Here is a 17,973-nt window from a genome sequence, read left to right as displayed (position 1 = left end):
TGGTCCCTCATAAAGCTCTTATGAGAAACTGATTTTCCTTCAATGTATTTTGAACTTTATTTCTGATTTATCAACTAAACTTGATAAACTTTTTCTTGTGTTTTAACTTCTTTTCATACAACAGCTAGCTTTTGTAATCATAACGTAACTTGGTGGTTAAAAGTTGAAACTACAGAAAAATCACACTAGAAACAAGGTTCAAATAAGCTTTTCTTCCAACAGCTTAATTAGGAATTTAGTGGGTTCCCATGCTCTGAAGTGAGACGAGACTGGATGTCTTTCTGAAAGAGGCTTTTGTGCAAGAAGTTCTGATTTCAATTCTAGAGTTGCTCTGTAGAGTGTTTTGATGTGTGATATCCAGGGTAAGATTGCATGAATGAATTGTTTCCATTTTAATTATAATATCATGGCATGAAAAATACAAGCTGTGTATTTTTCTAGATACCCTGTACTGCTCAGGTTAGCTGTTTGGTGTGAAGCTGCCTGAGTGCTAGGATTGGGATAAAAGAATTTTGTTGGAAAAAATTAAGGAATTCAAACAGACAAATACTAGATTTCTTAAGAAAGCAACAGATTGTAATTATGAAAAACTAAGTGGAGGTTGCCTTCTGTCTTGTTTACATCTATGCTGTGATAGTTTGCATTTCTCAAAAGTGACCTTAACATTAAATATATTGAATGTTAAAAGTTCTGGGATAGTGCAGTGAGGCAAGTTTGAGAGGATTCACTAGCAGGTTGACAGTGAAATCCTTCAGAGATCTGAAAATGTTACTTCATAGTAATAAATGTGGAGTTAGCAGGTGTATGAATTTTTTTTTCTTCTGAGTGTTTCTTCTCAAATTGTGAACCTTGCATACTTTGGGTATGAAATTACACCTGATGTTTGTTTGCTTGATAATGAAACAAAAAAGCACTTACCCTGGCAGTCTGCATTACCATTTTCTCCAGGGTGTTCTCAATGACAAGAAAATTGTTTGGCTGCTGAAACTTTCAATTCTGGCTCAGATTTCACTTTATAGAATCTGTTTTTCTCTGTGTCGAATTTCAATTGATTGAAATAAGAACTAAAGACATCACATCAGGTTCACCTCTAGTCAGACTGGACATGCCATCATTAAATGCTGTCAATGTAAATTTCTTCCCCAAGTTGCGTTTCTGACCTCAGTACCTTTATATTTGTGAGAAAAAAATTACCAATAAAATCCCATGTGTATGGATCGCAATTGCAACTGTCATAATTGTATCACAGAATGGAATCATAGAATGTTTTGGGTTGGAAGGGACCTTTAAAGGTCATCTAGTCCAACCCACCTGCAATGAGCAGGGCCATCTTCAACTAGATCAGGTTGTTCAGAGCCATGCCCAGCCTGACGTTGAATGTTTCCAGGGATGAAGCATGTACCACCTTTCTGGGCAACCTGTCCCAGTGTTTCACTACCCTCATTGTAAAAATGTCTTCCTTATATCTAGTCTGAATCTCTCCCCTTTCAGATTAAAACCACTTCCCCTTGTCCTATTGCAATAGGCCAGTTGTTTGAAGAACTATTTCACCTAGGTAGAAGTTTACTTTCAAAACACGCGGTCCAAATTGCACTCAATTTTTGTCCTGAAACACCAGAAGGAAGATCAAAGAGATGAAAAGAATGGACAAAAGAGGAGGCTTGAGCTGAACTGGCATAATTTTTAAATGTCTGATGAGCTTCATCCCATTTCATCAGAACTGTTCCTTCAGTCAGGAGCAGGGGAGAATGAGATTGTGAGATTCAGCCTAAGTTGTGTCAGCGAAACCTTAGAAGAAGGAAAGCACAAAGCTTCAGGAAACCGAAAATCAATATATCCAGGCAACAAAAGCATTTTTATTACAAAGAACCAAAAGGCATCACACAACAAAAGGTTTGCTGAAAATGGAAAAAAAGTAAAGTTAAAGGCTTTGACTTTCCCAAAAAAATAGTGAAAAAGAGACAATACAATACACTTTTCTTTGCAGGATGAGAACGTCTTGCCTACAAGGAGTTAGGAGCGGTAGAACCACCAACACTGAGAGGCGCCTTCCGCTGTTTTGCATTGCCTCTCTGTTCCTATTCTACTTCTTTCATAAAGGAAGGCTTTTTGGTTTGTGATCATTTAAAATATAATGGAGTTCTTTCTCTGGGATTTCATGATCTCAGTCTGAATAGACACAACAGTCATTAGTGGAGAGTAAACTGAGGCAGGGAGAGCTGAAAATATCCATGCTAGGTCTGTACTAGAATGGGGCATGGTGAAAAAAATCCCATAGTTAAAGTCCTCTACCTGCTTTTCCTGATCTCCACTGTGAGGGTAAAACCTCTGGACCAAGGACCATAATTTCTGTCCCACAAACCAGGCCGTACTACTAAAGTGCTTTGTCTGTCTGACCTTGCAAAAATAATCAAACACAGTAGAAAGCATAACAGGTGCTTGCCAGAGAGTCGGAAGTTGCTTTTATTTTAAACTGCTTGACACTGCTATGACCCAAGCTCAGGAGGCAACATGACCTCAGCATGGTTGCTGCTGCTGCACCTTCCACATTCCTGTTGTTGGATGTAGGCAGAGGGAGGGCAGAAGTGTCTTAAGGTGACACTACTTTTGTATGAGGCTACATAAATCTGCAATGAGATCTTCTCCACCCCTGTGGTGGATTGACCTTGTCTGGCTGCGAGGTGCCCAGCAAGCTGCTCTCTCACTCCCTCACTTCAGCAGGACAAGAGGAGAAAGTATGATGAAAAATTTGTGGGTTGAGACAAAGGTAGTTGATCCCAGACAGACCCAGTATGAGCCCCAAGGACCCTGAAGACAAGTTGTTCTCATCTTAGCAATTTCTTCCCCTTCTGACAACAGTGACAATTCCCAGCCATTTTCATTTCCAGACACTCCTGAAATACAACAGTGCACCCTCACAACTAAGTAGTCCAGGAGTGCCCTAAATATTCACTAGACTAACCCAGAGATTAAGCAAGCAATTTAGAAAAGATTAAACAAGTGATTACTTTGATGTTTCTCATTGATTTGATCTCTCCCTGTGCTCAATCAGCAGCTCCTCAGCACCCCAAGCAGTCCTATCTCTGTGTTTGGGCATGAAAGGTTTTGAGCAGGTTTTGCAGACCAATTTGTAGTTTTAGTATTGCATAAATCTCAGTCATCTACATTTTCTCAGAATGTCATCGGTAGAGAGCTGTAAAAACATTGAGCCTTGTGTAAGTTTTGTGTTAAAATTAATATTATTGTTGTTATTTCTTCTTTCTCAAAGTCTTGTTGTAGTTTGTTCCACAGTGTGAATTGGATTTTTAATTCTGATCTCTGACTATGAAAAGACATGGTTCATTCTGCCACAAGTGCTCTTTCTTGAAATGAAATACTCTTCTTGAGGCAGTGGTTTCTGAAGCCACAGGTCTTGAATCTTGAACTGTTTTAAACTAGAAAAAGATAAAGTGACGATATAATGAGTCTTCCTAATATATGGTGAATTTCAATATAGCATGTTTCATTAATATTATATAAGGAAATTATTTGCAAGCAAATTAAGTGGTTGACACAGGTACTAAATAATAAAAGCATATAAATTAAATTCAAACACACAATTAGTTACAAGATTAATCTGTCTCATCTGCTCCCATGATATCTCTCAAGTATGCCTGCATACTCATAATCATATTAGTTGAGCTCGAAATTATTTATATGTACACCTTAATACGATACTGATGATATTTTGTACCTCACATAGTTGTACAGTACACACAGGTAAAGTGTGATACTTCCCAACAGCGTAAACTGAAAACGAACAAAAAATAGTACCTGGTTCTCAGATTGCTGTCATGTTTGAAGGGCCATATACTGCCCACCTGAGCATGCAGTAAGGAAGGAGTTACATCAGTGTGCCATGATTTGGTACCAAAACTTTCTTATTGACTGCTACTGTTTTGTTCAGATAATTTCCCCTGACAGGCCCTCTGATGTCTGTCCAGGCACTTGACCTAGTGATCAGACTTGGGGAGCAATAGGAAAATATACACCAGGGAAAAAGAAATCATTAATTTCATGTAAAGCTGAACATTTGAAGGGCCATTGTCATGCCAAATTTGATGGGTAAAGGTATTTTTGCAGCTGCAAACAGTCTTCTATGATGTCCTTTCCATCTGTCTTCCCAAGAAAATAAATCTTGAAAAATTACAGAATCCGAAGAGGCTGAACGACACCCTGTTTGGTAAATTGTGGTCATTCTATTTCACAAGTCTCAACAACTTTTCAGTCTTGTTCAGGATTTCCCTGCTCTTGCCTGGGTGGGCCACCAGATGTTTAGACCTTCAGAGAAATTTACATAGGGGGAACTGAGCGTGCAATGCAATGGCCTTAGGAAAGCACACCCCCAAGTCACGGCAAACTACATCGTGGCCTGTTGCACCTGCTTAACTCACATATAACCATGGATCCATGTGTTCAAACGGGGTTTTATAAACAAAATCATTTGACTTGTACAAAGTAATTGAATTACAATTGAATTAAATTTTAGTTTATTCCGTAAGTAAATGAAGTAAATTAAAAAGCAGGGAGGTTTCCATATCTCTGAAGTATTTAGGTGCTTTACAGCCCCACATGACCCTTGCCAGATAACCCCTTCAACACATAAGTTAACCAGTATATATTGTACAAAAGCAATGTGTAAGGTACCTACAGTCATGTCACAGTATGGCCTGCATGAACACATGCACTCAACCCAGCATGTGTACTGTAAATGAGGGGCTTGTCACTTGAGTCACTTATGTGACTATGAGGGAATTTCTGCCTTTTCTCCATTTATTTTATTTATTATTAGGAAAAAAACCCATCAATGGAAAATGAAATGCATATTGTTACAGTGAAATCCTATTTAATGGCTAACTTCAATTCTGAAAGGCCAGGAAACAGGGATTTCATCCTTCAGTTATAACTACAGCCTTAGGTGCCTTTCAGAGGGGTGATTTCTGGAGAGCAAATGCTATTGAATAGCAAGAAATTTTTCCAAATCTTTTTAATGATAATTGTTTATGCATGTATTTTGGTTACAGTAGCTGTGTAAAGCTTTAGAACAGAATGTCTCAAATGTCCTGCTTGTGCAGAAAATTATTTAATCTCTGATTTTTCCTCACGTTTCATTTCAACTGTCAGACTGACCCCCAGCTCTCTTTACTGCAAACACAGATCTGAACTGTGCTGGGAGGGAAATGAAAATAAACTTACCAGCTGAAGGTTGTGACTGCACTTGTACATGGTTGGAAGGCAAAAGGTCCTCTGCAGAAGAAAAGCGGTTGATCTGTGAGAAATCCTTCCTGCACCTGAGAGGACTTTTTATTCTGGTTTTGAGAAGACATCCTTTTGGAGACATGCCTGGTTGTCTTCACAGGCAGAGATCAGTTTGAGCTTATGAAGACAGACTGAAGGAGGTGATTGTCCTGTTTTACTCTGTACTGGTGCGGCCTGACCTCAAGTTCTGTGTGGAGTTTTGAGCACCACAATACAAGAAAGCTATAGAAAGCTATTAGAGAGCATCCAAAGGAGAGCCACGAAGATGGTGATTGGCCTAGAGGGGAAGCAATACGAGTAGCAGCTGAGGTCACTTGGTTTGTTCAGTCTGGAGAAGAGGACACTGAGGGGAAACCTCATAGCATTCTGCAACTTCCTCACAGGGGGAAGCGGAGCGGCAGGCACTGATCTCTTCACTCTGGTGACTAGTGACAGGACCCAAAGGAATGGCATGAAACTGTGTCAGGGGAGGTTTAGGTTGGCTGTCCTAAGAACAAGGTTCTTTACCCAGGAGGTGGTTGGGCACTGGAACAGGCTCCCCAGGGAAGTGGTCATGGCACCAAGCCTGACAGAGTTCAAGAAGCATTTGGACAATACAAGGGGTTGCGATTCTTGGTATTGTCCTGTGCACGACCTGGAGTTGGACTAAGTTGGACTCAGGGCCTGGACTCAGTGATCCATGTGGGTCCCTTCCAACTCAGGATATTCTGTGAATCTCTCTGATTGATGTGCATGAGGGTGAACCAGTATGGATACCACCAGTTACATGCTACATGCAGAACAACCAGGGGGGTAATACAGGAGCGCCATTTCCCAGTGTCAGGCATGGGGAGGTTGGCACACCTGAAGGATAATGAGAAGAACAGATCTATGTCTACTCCATAACCACCATGGTCAGGAGAGTAGCGTGGTGCTAACTTCCCAGCATACACTGAGAAAGCCTCATGAGGTTGATCTCATTTACTGCAACTGAACATCAATTTTGATCCGTTTTCTCCTGGTTCACATGTGCGTTTTGGCATGCCATCACCATGTATATGGGAAGAAGATGGCATATCAGCTGCACACACTGAGGAGACCCTCAGTGGCCTGGTTACAGCCCACTAATCCCTTTTGCATGACTCCACAGTTCTGTGCTGGCAAGGCAAAACTGTAGTCACTTAGGAAATATGGTTTACATGATTGAGTTTTCTTTTTTTGCATATCTGGAATTTAGAGGCTAATATTGTGAAGAAGTTGCAACAAAGCAACTTGGAACACAGGGAGCGTAGGCACATCAATGCCCTGTCAAACGTACAGCTCCCCTTTTTTCACAGGTGTCATTTTACTTTAAGTGGTTCATCATTCTCATTCTTTAGATCGTCAGTGACTTCAGTTGCACACTTGGTACCACAGCAGGATCACGTAGGCCAGGACTTTCTCTATCTTGGCTCTCTAAAAATCTGCAGGTGACACCTTTCCAGATCACTTGCAATTTATTTTTTTATTTTTTTCAAACACCTTGCAATTCTAAACTCTAAGAAAACAGGAAAAATGTGATCAGTGCCCTTATGTTTCTTCAGCTGAACCTGTTCCATCATTGTGTGTCAGGTCTGTAGTAAATTTACAGCACTGACAGAGGTAGTCGCACTGTTTCACCGAATTGAAAGAAAGAGAGGAAGGGAGAGATTTATCTTGGAACCTAAGGGTAGAGCAGTAAAGCAGAGCCACTGCAGTCAAACCTAAAAATTAAGAACTTTCTGTGTTGAACTTTTCATGTAGCAGGAGTTGAATTCTCTCCAGTTGTAATTTCCGTTCAAAATATCTTTTTCCTTTTTGAATTACAGGGAACCAAAATTTAAATGAAGATGCAGAAGTTTGGATCTCCTGTGTAGTTTTGGCTGAGTAATGGTTATCACTGCTGTGTAGTGAGCAAACAGCAAAAGCAAGGAGAGGAAGTGTCTACTCTCTACATCCCTTTGAGGCTGGCTTTGCAGTGCCCCATTTCACCAAGTACTTCCTTTCCTGTAAATCTTTCTGTATCTTAGAAGTAGAAGGGTAGAGAGGACCTATGAAAGCCCCTCTGGGTTATCACTGAGTCAGTTTTGGGCACCCAGCTTGAAATGCCTTAGAGGGACCTTCTTTTCAGAAAGGATCGATAGCAGACACAGAGAAAACTCAACAACACATTTCAAGTCCTCTAAGTAGGACCTCCACAAATGATCCAGCTGGGCCAGGAAGGGTATAGTCTACTGAAACCCCTCATTATTATAGCTCTGGGGTAGTTACTGACCGAAACAAGGAATTCACTCTCCAACTGTGCCTTCGCAATTTCTCTGGAGCTGGAGCACAAACTTCTCTTCCAGAAGGTGGCACCCAGCTCTGTAAAGCAGCCAAACCCTTAAATTTTTTTGCCTAAGTGGCTTCAGTGGTCTTGTTCTGAGGACTTGCATTTTCATATTCTGTCTCCTGTGGTGTATTAACCACCAGATCAGTGGTAGATCTCATGGGAGTGTTTTCTGTTTCTGCATAAGGAAGTTGTGGCACCATGAAAGTCAGTATACAGGCTTCACAGGCAAGAAGAGGATAGAGGAAGACGCTCATCCAAAGGGGGAAAATCCTGGCCTCCATGCATTAAAGAACCGTTGGGAAAAAAAAAGGCATAAAATTTTAATGTCTTAGAGTTTGTGACAATATCCATGAACAAGCACTTTGAGCATTACTCCTGCTTGAGGGGCTGCAGAATGAGGTGGCAGCAATACAACCCACACGTGGGAAACAGCAAAAGAAGGTCAGAGGCTTGAAGGGCTGAAGTTAGAATGAGCCACAGGCACATGAGCGTCTCTCCTTTGAAGTAGCTGGAGATTTGGAAAAGTGTGCGGTGGCTTAGTGCTGTTCTTGGTAAAATGCTAATGTGGGTATCCTTTGTCTTTCTGTACCAGGAGTGCAATTAAGGGGCCAATGGGCAGGGGCCAATTTAAGCATATTTTTCTTAAGGTTAATACCACATGCTTTAAGCATGAGTACGATAGCATTGGAACTGAGTGTAAAGAAGATTCAAATTTTTGGGAATTGCATATGCCTATTTGGGGAGAAAATCTGGCCCACTGTAGCAGAGTTTTTTCAGTTCTTCTGTGTATCAATTTTATTGAAAAGTTCATTGATAATTACTAGAAAAGCTGGGGTTGGGGCGGGGAGGAGTAATTGTTGTGTTCTGAAGCTTTAAATAGAGTTAGTTTTATCCAAGCAAAAGATTTTGCAGAATCCAGGGCAGATAAATATGATTTTTAAACTAAACTGTTGCATTAGATAGTAAATGCTCTCTAGAATGAATATTCATTGTAATTTCATGGCATTTTACAGATATTAAAAAAAAAAAAATCTACTTCTTGTAATAATTTAATTAGTAGTTTTGGTTCCCCAAAAGTCAACCACGATCTTCATTGATGCACTTTTGCACTTTAAATATTTCTACCTGTCATTTTTTTATCTCTAATTTTGCAAGTAAACTATAATTAGTTTAGTTGCCCAATTTTGGGTGTACAACCAGTACTCAAAAATGCATACACTCAGAGTTGTGTACTTTGTGGTGACAGAAATCCAGGAACAATTTTTGCCACTTTCAGGAGCATCAGAAAAAATCTGAAATCATCCATCATACTGACTCACCATGCATAGTATTTTCTAGGTACTCCAAGCTCATACTTTTGTGTTTTTGACTACACTGAATTAAGTTACAGTAGCATCTATCACTTGAGGAATCTTGAGTCATTTAAACTTGTTTTCCATCAGAGCATTCAATCAAGATTGGCTTATCAGTGGCAGGGCTATAGCAGAAGCTGTAATGCTTTTCATCTCCTTCTTTATCAGCTGTCTCTCAATAGCTGTAAGAGTCCATAACCCCCCATCAGTTTAAACTGTATTAGCACTGTACAGTAATGGCAAGAGAGCAATAAGAAGTGATGTTGTACTTCTTTGGGCACTAGTGAGCTATTTTTCTTGATGCTGGGAGTCATCCAGGTCTATTAATGTAGGCTTTCAGCTCCTCTGAGAAAACTGGGAGCTAATGATGATCTTAACTGAACTGAAACTTTTAAAACTGTTTCTCATATTATCTAAAGATATTCATCACTGTATTTGTAATGTCCTGAGCCTCAGGCATAAAAACCACTGCAAGTGAGATGAGCTAATGAAATTTGACAGTGAGTTTCTTATCTCCAAGAGAGAGAGAGAGAGAGCCATCAGTCCTTCCACATCCTTGTTTCTTTCAACAGCCGAAAGCTCAAACTGGTGCACTTAGAATAGAGTAAGGACAAATAACTATCTCGAAACACACACCATCTATTTGTGTGCTTTATTCTTAAATCATAAAATAATGTTGATCAGCAGCACTATGACTTTCTGGATTTTATAGGCTAAAATGTAATATTTTCAGTAGCTATCATAGTAGTAGTCATACAGAGTTCTGGCCTGAGAAATTATAGCTCACTCTTTCTCCATAATTGAGTCTCTTATTCTGTTTCTAAGACTGGAAATCTCACTTTTTAATTAATTCCTGGAAAATTATGGAAGAAGTTACTTGTTTAAAAGCACCATATTCCTTCAATGAGTGCTTTTGACTAGTTTTGTAAGCTCTTGTATAGAAAGTTAATTCTGTCATTTGTTATTCCTATCTAGTGCAAATATTTATATATAGGAGTCTTAATTTCTCTAGTCATACTTGGATAGACAGTGAAATTTATAAAAAATTATACACTCTAGCTACCTTCAGTCAGCTTATTTGGCTAAAATAACTGGAAATACAATTCTTTTATCACATGGTCACCTATAATTATACTCTTGATTCCATCAGAAAGGTGGTAATATTTTCAGTCTGTCCGGTGTTCCACAGGTGGGGAAGTTGCCAAGAACTGTATACGGAGAGACCTTGATTCTTTAAGAGGAAAAGCCTGTGGGGCTCCAAGTCCTGTGATTTGTAGCTGAAAAAGAACTAGGAAATTGCTGATTGGAAGGCAGGTGACTGTTTCAAAACTTAGGAATGTTTTAAGGATAAATATAATTTTTTTTGTCTTGTTTAGCTCACTGGTAGGATGAAGCAGACTATAAACAAGTTGCACCGACACACCCCGCACCTCATTACAGGCCTCCAATTTGCCTGTAATGATTTAGCACTGGACTTTGTAACAATAATAGCATGGAAATTTAGTAACCACACTCCCCTTTGCTATTTTTAAATGTATTTCTTATTAAATAATAATAATTATTATTATTAAAAAAAGAAACGCCTTCTTTGCACTTAGTGTGGCAGATTGTCTCAGCAGTATATGGATAAATATTAAGTGCAGGGGTAAGTTTTTCTGTGTAAGAATAGTCTTAAGAAAATTCCAGTTTCTTTGTTACTGAAGTGTTGTAAAACACACGTCTGAGCATGTGTGTATGTGTATGTATGTGTGTGTGTGTGTGTGTGTGTGTGTGTGTGAAGTTGGGGTGTAAGCTTATCATAAATGGAACCAGCTTTCCAGAATTGCTGCAATTGGCAATATACAAGACTTGGGAAACTTATTAGGTAAGAGCTCATCTCAAGAAACTGCTTCAGGGACTCCCAAGACTTGCTGAATGTGATTCTGCTTTGTTTTCATCTAAAGTCAACAATATGTGCCGGTCCCTCAAGCTGTCATTGAAAAGCAGCAAAGCCTGAGTCAACCACAGCTTTGAGGCAGATGTACCTACACCTTGATTTTCAGTGAGCTCCTCAAAAGGCTCTTAAAATTCAAACCCAGTTGTATTTGAATAGAATTTAGAACTGTAGCACTTCAAATAGATAAAACCTCAAAGCAACTAAGAAAGCCAAAAAGTGAAGGATAAGAAACATGGGTAGATCATTGACTGCTGGGGCTTCTCCAGCTCTCGGGAAGTGCCAACTGTGTGTCCAGGTCTAGTTGTCCCCTCCCTGCCCCTCGGGGCTGTCCCTTGGATGCTGCAATGAGCTGCTGCAGTAGGGTGCTGTGGAGCTTGACCTGGAGCTGCAGTACAAGTGAAAAGTTGCTGAAGAGGTGGCAAGAGAGGATGATGGGAACAAGAAGGCACAGAGCTCCCCTCCTACCCCCAGCTTAAGGCATACCAACTTTTAACCACAGTGAGAAGGAACTAATTTTGTACTTTTGGCCCAAAATGAAAGGCTCAGAGCCTTGGTTTATTTAAATTAAAAAAAAAAAAAAAAAAAGTCTCTTATTTAGGTTGGTTGGGACACAGAGCAGAAAGCAGATGAGGAACTCATGGGTAGTGTTTTACTTCTCTACTGGCTTTCCTTCAAAAATTAGGCCTAGGGCTTTAAGGCCTGGGGCTTTTCAGACCAGCCTGAAAATTGGAGATGCACCAAGTCCACAGTCCTGTCCTCTCCTAAATTGTTCACATTTGAAAAATAAAGAGCTAATCCTCTAAAGTTACTGCAGAGAATCTGAATTTCTTTCAAGCATCAGTTGGAGCTTGAGGTACTCTGCAACTCTGTAGAATCATGCAAGATCTTTGCAACCATGTAGAAAATCCACCCTTTGTGCTGAGATTCAGTACAAAGCCTATACATCATTTAAATGCATCTGAAAATTTCCAAATCATGACTCAGTAGGAATTAAGTGATGGATAGGCTTGGTGTTGTGTGGGCTTCACATTCTGCTTTGTAGGTTAATATTGGTGGTGTTTGTATTTTAATGCTGTATATGACTTTAGCTGGAATTCAGGCTTTGCTACTTGACTATTCAGCAATGGCTTGATGTCTGTATTCTGAAAATATTTTAGGTTGGTTTGCTTTTCCTTGCCAGAAATATTAAACAAGTCTTCTGTTTATACCTACAAATCCACTGTATTTTCTTGAGACATCATCTAGAATGATTGCAGAGAATATAGACTATGGGAGTAATTGATTAATAGAATAAATGTGTCACATGAACCAATAGTGTTATTATCAGTATATATGTGGGGGGACTTGGTTGCTATTAGTGCCGTGAACATTTTATTATAGAATATTGGGACTGCTTCTGTAAATTGCTCTAAAGCAGCATGTAGCAGCTTTGATGCATTAACTGAAGATACTTGCTGCAATCCTTACCTTATTGAGAGAGGCAAAGAGGAGGGAAAGATTGTGTGTGTTGACTTGTAGAATTTCTACCCTCTGTTAACAGGTGTGTCAGAATAGAGGGAAAATAAGAAAAGATAAGTTTCCTTGCAAAATTAGTGTAAAATCTTGTTCTCTAGATGCAATCAATCTCAGAGCAATGCAGTACTAATAGAAACTTCATGTGCTTAAGACCTATTAGAAAATCTGCAGCCTTAGCTTTTAATAAGAGCCCAGCTGATTGTCCAGAACAAATCTTATTATTCTTTCATGAGCTACCTATGTCAGTGTTAAGTGCCAATGGCAAAATATGGAAGTAATGTCTGTGTCCTCATTAAGCAGCTATTCAAAGGGGGGGGTTGGTGAGTGAACTTAGGAACTTGGCTGCAGTGAAAACAGTCACAGTCCATGGTGGTGATGGGAGTTAATATTTGTAGGTTTGACATGTGTGCTGTAGGTTTGACATGTGTGCTGTTCTCTCTTTTTCTGTGGTAATATGCGTCAACATTTGTATCAGGTAAGTAGAAATCTTAATATTCCTCATCCACCTTTAAGCATTTAAATACATTTGACTGGATTCTTAGAGTGGTATACCTTCATCTCACTTTGAATCAAAGTGAAGTCTTTAAGACCTTCTTTTATTTTTCCTCATGCTTTTATAGAAACTCTAAAATGCACTCAAGTGAAGAAGCTTGGCAAAATCACAGGGCTGTGACAGACATCATCAATTTTGCTGTGGCATAGCAGTAATGAGTCTCTAAATGAAGTGTATCTGTTTTTTCTTTTTTTAGATACACGCTCAAAACATTTGGAGCGATAACTTTGTATGGCAATCATTACCATCACAGAGAAAGCATGGTCCTGCCTGCAGGCCTGTTCTAAGAGTGCTATAAAGCAGCCTTTACAGATGTGTTCCTCTAGTGAAATCTCGGCTGCTGGAGCCTGTGGCATGTTGAAGGATTAACACACCTCATGCTAGAGATTAAAAGTAGTGGTAGCCTCTTTTCTTTACCATCTGAGGTACTCTGTAACTGATGCAGTGGGGACATATCAGTGGAAAGATACTCAATAAAGTACAAAAGAGAGGAGGGAAAGCAATTAAATTGAAACAGACATGGAGAGTGCTTTGAAACAGGACGTAGTGTCAGAATTAAACAGGCCTGAATGTTAAATCACTTGGCCACCCTCTGCATGTCACTGATTCTCCAGCATACAGCAGCTGTGATTGTGTGGCTCCTTCTGAATGTTGCACTGCATTGATTCTGTGTTGTGAATAGTGTTTTTATGTTCTGGGGAGGACATGGAAATGAACTAGTAATCAAAGCTAAATGTTTTAACTTTATGAAACATAATTATGGGAGAACCTGCAGGTTGCTGTTTAGTACATTTTATTATGCCACTGCGTATGTGCTAGGAACCAAGCACTAGCTTCAGAGTTCTTTGATATGAGAATGCCTGCCTTCAGAAGTTTGGTGTTGTCAGAAGGAGAAATTCAAGTGACAGAAATTTCCATATGCCTGGAGGAACAAGTGAAAATGATACACAACAGCCACCAGCCCAGGCGTTTAAAGAGAATTAAATATCTCCCAATGTGAAGATGAGGCTTTATTGTCTGGCTCCACTTCTAAAGAAATGGTAAAGAAGTATTTTTTAATTTCTGTAAGGGTATCATGAAAAACCCACTTAGCAATGTGACTGCCTGGACGTTTAGGAGTAATTCTGACTCTTTCTTACTTCAAAATACCCATCTGGTGCTAGGTTAATGGTTGATCTTTTCCAACCTGAATGATTCTGTGATTCTATGCATCCATGAGATCAAAGTTTAGATACAAGCTGAAGATCTTCCTGTTTTAACTTCGTTTGAGAAGGCACTGTTGATCTTAGTGAGGGGAAATTGCATTTTTAAAAAATTGCTTTACTTTGATTTAAATGGAATACAAGTAGAGAAATAAAATAGAACTCAACTAAAGAGAAAGTAGATCCTGAAAGGCAGAAAACCTCACTTTTATAAAGTTTTTTATAGTGAGACTCTCTTTTGGTGTTCTTTTTGAAGGCCCTCAAATACCTTTTCTTCAAGACATGAATGAATGTTGCTTCCTCAGTGAATGAATGTGCTACTGAAGCCAGCATGATAGACCAAAGCCTTAAGGAAGAAATCATCTTTTGTGCCAGTCTCTTAGTGGTGGGGGGTATGAAAAGCAGTGCAGATAGGGGCCATGTTGCATATTTCAACAGTATTGTGATTTTTAGGGAGGATACTAATGAGTACCAGAGATGACAGCAATGAGTTAGTTTCTCTTTACTCTGTCTAAAGGAAATAGTAGGTTTTCCACAGCCATTGAAATCTTCTTTTCAATGTTTGCTTGCTTCTGCTTCTTAAAAAAAGGATGGGTATGTTATTATTCTTATCCAGGTATTAAAGGCTCAGGAGCTAAGACTCCTGTATTATTAGATCATCATTTCCAGGAGAAAATGAGATACAGATAATGTTATCAGGCATTTTTTTGTACAAGTCAAGCATCTTACATTGGTTATTAGCTTTATCCAAACGTATCATCCTGTGTTACTGCTGACATTTCACTAATTAAAACAAGTAATTTAAGATTTGTTTCTGCTTTTCTGTTTGGAGAGAGATGAGTTGTTCTCTTCCATTCATCCAAGGAAAAAATGAGCATTGTATTGATCTTGTGCTTTGCTTTCTCATATTTATTTTTCATTTCACCTGTTTTCCATGGTAATGGTTAGTCTGTTGCAACCTAAAGTGGTGAGAGAAGGGGAGCATACCAAATCTTCTGTGCCACTACTTGTCATTCATTTCTGTAATGGACATATCTCTAGCTGTGGCAAGAGAGTTTAATGCAGGCATGAAGAGTCTCAGGAGAAGCTACACCTTGTAAATTGGATTATCTTTGCTTCAAGTGTGAGCATTTCATGGGCATTTGAATTAGTTCTGCTTAAACATCTAACTTATGCTACTCTTTGCACTGATGAAATAAGAATAAAAGAAGATTTGTATCTTTTTTCTTTGTCAAATCATCTGTAAAATGTTTAAGTTTTGACTGGAAGAGGATTGATTTTGGAATGAGTTTTTTACATAATTAAAAATACCATATATGTTCAAAAATCAGAGACAAGCAATATGTATGTACTTTGTATCATTTATGTAGTCAGTGTTTTGAAAGACAGTGACGTTGCACTTGGTCTTCCACAGAATAGTTTTCTGCATTTTTTACATTCTGTTGTTGTCCAAAAGACAATTTTTTGCCCAAAGGCTCTTTCAAGTTACAGAGATTATGCTGATCCAACTTTTACTTACAAAGCAGGTAGTGGCAGGACTGAGGATCAATAGTGTAAGTGGCATTTGCATCATGGTCTCAGGTGTAATCTCCATGGAGTGTGTTTGTTTCCCATGGTTTTGTTTCACAGTAGAATGAGTAATGTGAAAGTGGAGGTAGCAGTTGTAGAGTCTTACTTGTTGCTTACCCAGCAGTCTCCCATCAAAGCACAGGGTTTAGCACAATGAAGTTTGTTCTCTTGCTCTGTGTCAAGCTGTTTGTCAGTGAGGTATGTTAGCCGAATATAACTACCCAGCCTCCTCTGCTTTCCAGTGTCTGTTTGGTTGAATCACGCCATGAATGACACCATGACACGTTTGTGGGAGGATTGTTTGTGAGAAAAAGGGAAACAAATCTGACACTTGAGTTTACTGAGCTGTAGGAGCGCAGATGCTTATCACTGCCAAATATGCAGAGCCGAGGTCAGGGAAATGTGTCAGAGAAAGCAAAGCAGCCTTGAAGCAATTTTTTTTAAACTGTCTGGCAGAGAACACGCATGAAATACTGTTACAGCTGAGCAGGGTGCTGCCCTCCTTCCTCTATTCCTTTAGCATTGCCTAGCCCCTTTCCTCATTCCAGGCTCAAATGAGACATTGCTCCTCTCCCATCTTCCCCTCTCCTTCATGGGTCTCCTTAGGGACCTCAGCCCCTCTTTTCTGGGTACCAGTGACAGCAACAGCAGCAGTGGGAAGATGTCCCTTTTGGATGTCCTTTTGCTCTGCTTTGCATTCTTTTTGCTTGCTTCTCTACCAGGCCAACACTTTAACAGTTCATGCTTCTGCAGGGGAAGGTGTAGCTGTGGAACAGGTCTGGTCACCCTGAGCGTACAGACATGTGGGGAACGTGGGAAAACTCTTAAGGGTAATTTCAAACATACTGATATTTTTGAATAATAACACACTGTGTTGTACAGGGTATAGGGGATCCTGTGACCAAAATTGGAAAAGGACAATTGTTTGGACTCAGTTGGGCTATGTTGTTAGATAACAAATTCTACAAGAAGAGTAAAAGAGACCTGTAGGGAGAGAGAATGAGGAATACTGTAGTAGGAGAATGCAGAGGATACTGGAGATTGAAAATAAGAAAAATAGATTAAAGTAGGAAGCCAAACCAGAAAATACATTTCTAAGAACGAGGAGACAGGAAGGGGAAATTTCCCACCAAACAGAATAGTTTGAGCAGCGAGAAAGATGAAAGAAAATAAAAATACAGTTACATAGTAGATGAAAAGAATAGTTTATATAATGAAATGTAAATTCATGTGGACGGTGAAACTTGATCCGTTCTTTTCTTTTTCTCTGTGGCTGCAAAGTCCTGGAAGATCTGCGATTTCCTGCTATTTCTGAATGATACTCCTGGATCTTTCTTGTAAGGAAGATGCTCAAAGGAAGCAGTGCCGTATTTTGGTTGATTTAAACAATCATTTATCCTTTGTGAAATGTGAAATGCAAAATTAAATGGCAGGGATGTGCAATCTGCTGTTGTTTAACATGTGAATAAAAGCTAGTGTGTTGGGGCAATGTGTAAGCCCATGGTCATTCATCATGGCTAGGCTTCGCGAACGAAGATTTGAGAAGGGCTCTACCCACCCTTGCTACAAGCGCGCTGATGGCTAAAAAGGCCAATGCGAGATAGACAAGTCCAGTTGCAGAAGGCACAGCAGAAAGACTCCCCAGGTGATACAGACGAGACGCGATTCTTTCTGCGTTGTCTTTTCTCCTCGAGAGTGATCCTGCGTGTGTTCTCAAAAGCAGCAGCAGCGTTATAGATGGTGTGTCTCCAGGCCTCTCGATTGGAGGCCAGGGTAGACCAATGGTGGTGATCAATATGGCCAAGGCTGAGGGATTGTTTCAGGCAGTCCTTGTACCTCCTCTTCGGGGCTCCTCTCTTGCGGTAGCCAGTGGCAAGTTCCCCATAGAGCACGATCTTAGGGAGGCGGTAGTCCTGCATCCTAGAGACGTGCCCTGCCCAGCACAGCTGTGTTCTCAGCATCATGGCCTCAATGCTCATGACTGCTGCCTGTTCAAGGACAGACGTGTTGGTCACATAATCCGTCCAGTGGATGTTTAGAATTGTACGGAGGCAGCGCTGATGGAAGCGTTCTAAGAGACGCAAATGATGGCGGTAAATGACCCATGATTCGGATCCATATGAAAGAGTAGACAGTACAACAGCTCTGTAAACGCTGATCTTTGTACTTTTCTTCAGGTGTTTGTTTTGCCACACTCTTTTATGGAGTTTACTGAAAGC

At 39.9% G+C, this 17,973-nt stretch overlaps 1 protein-coding gene across 1 annotated transcript in view; it reads left to right on the top strand.

Moving 5' to 3' along the window:
• Positions 1-17,973, top strand: part of SLC35F1 (solute carrier family 35 member F1) — a 237,265-nt gene that overhangs the window by 112,542 nt on the left and 106,750 nt on the right. The window lies entirely within an intron of this gene.

Source organism: Myiozetetes cayanensis, unplaced genomic scaffold (assembly GCF_022539395.1).
Source record: "Myiozetetes cayanensis isolate MyiCay16 unplaced genomic scaffold, myiCay2020 scf2-11, whole genome shotgun sequence".
Taxonomy (NCBI): Eukaryota; Metazoa; Chordata; class Aves; order Passeriformes; family Tyrannidae; genus Myiozetetes; species Myiozetetes cayanensis.
The sequence above is the reverse complement of the archived record's forward strand: the minus strand, read 5'-3'. Positions and strand labels throughout refer to the sequence as shown.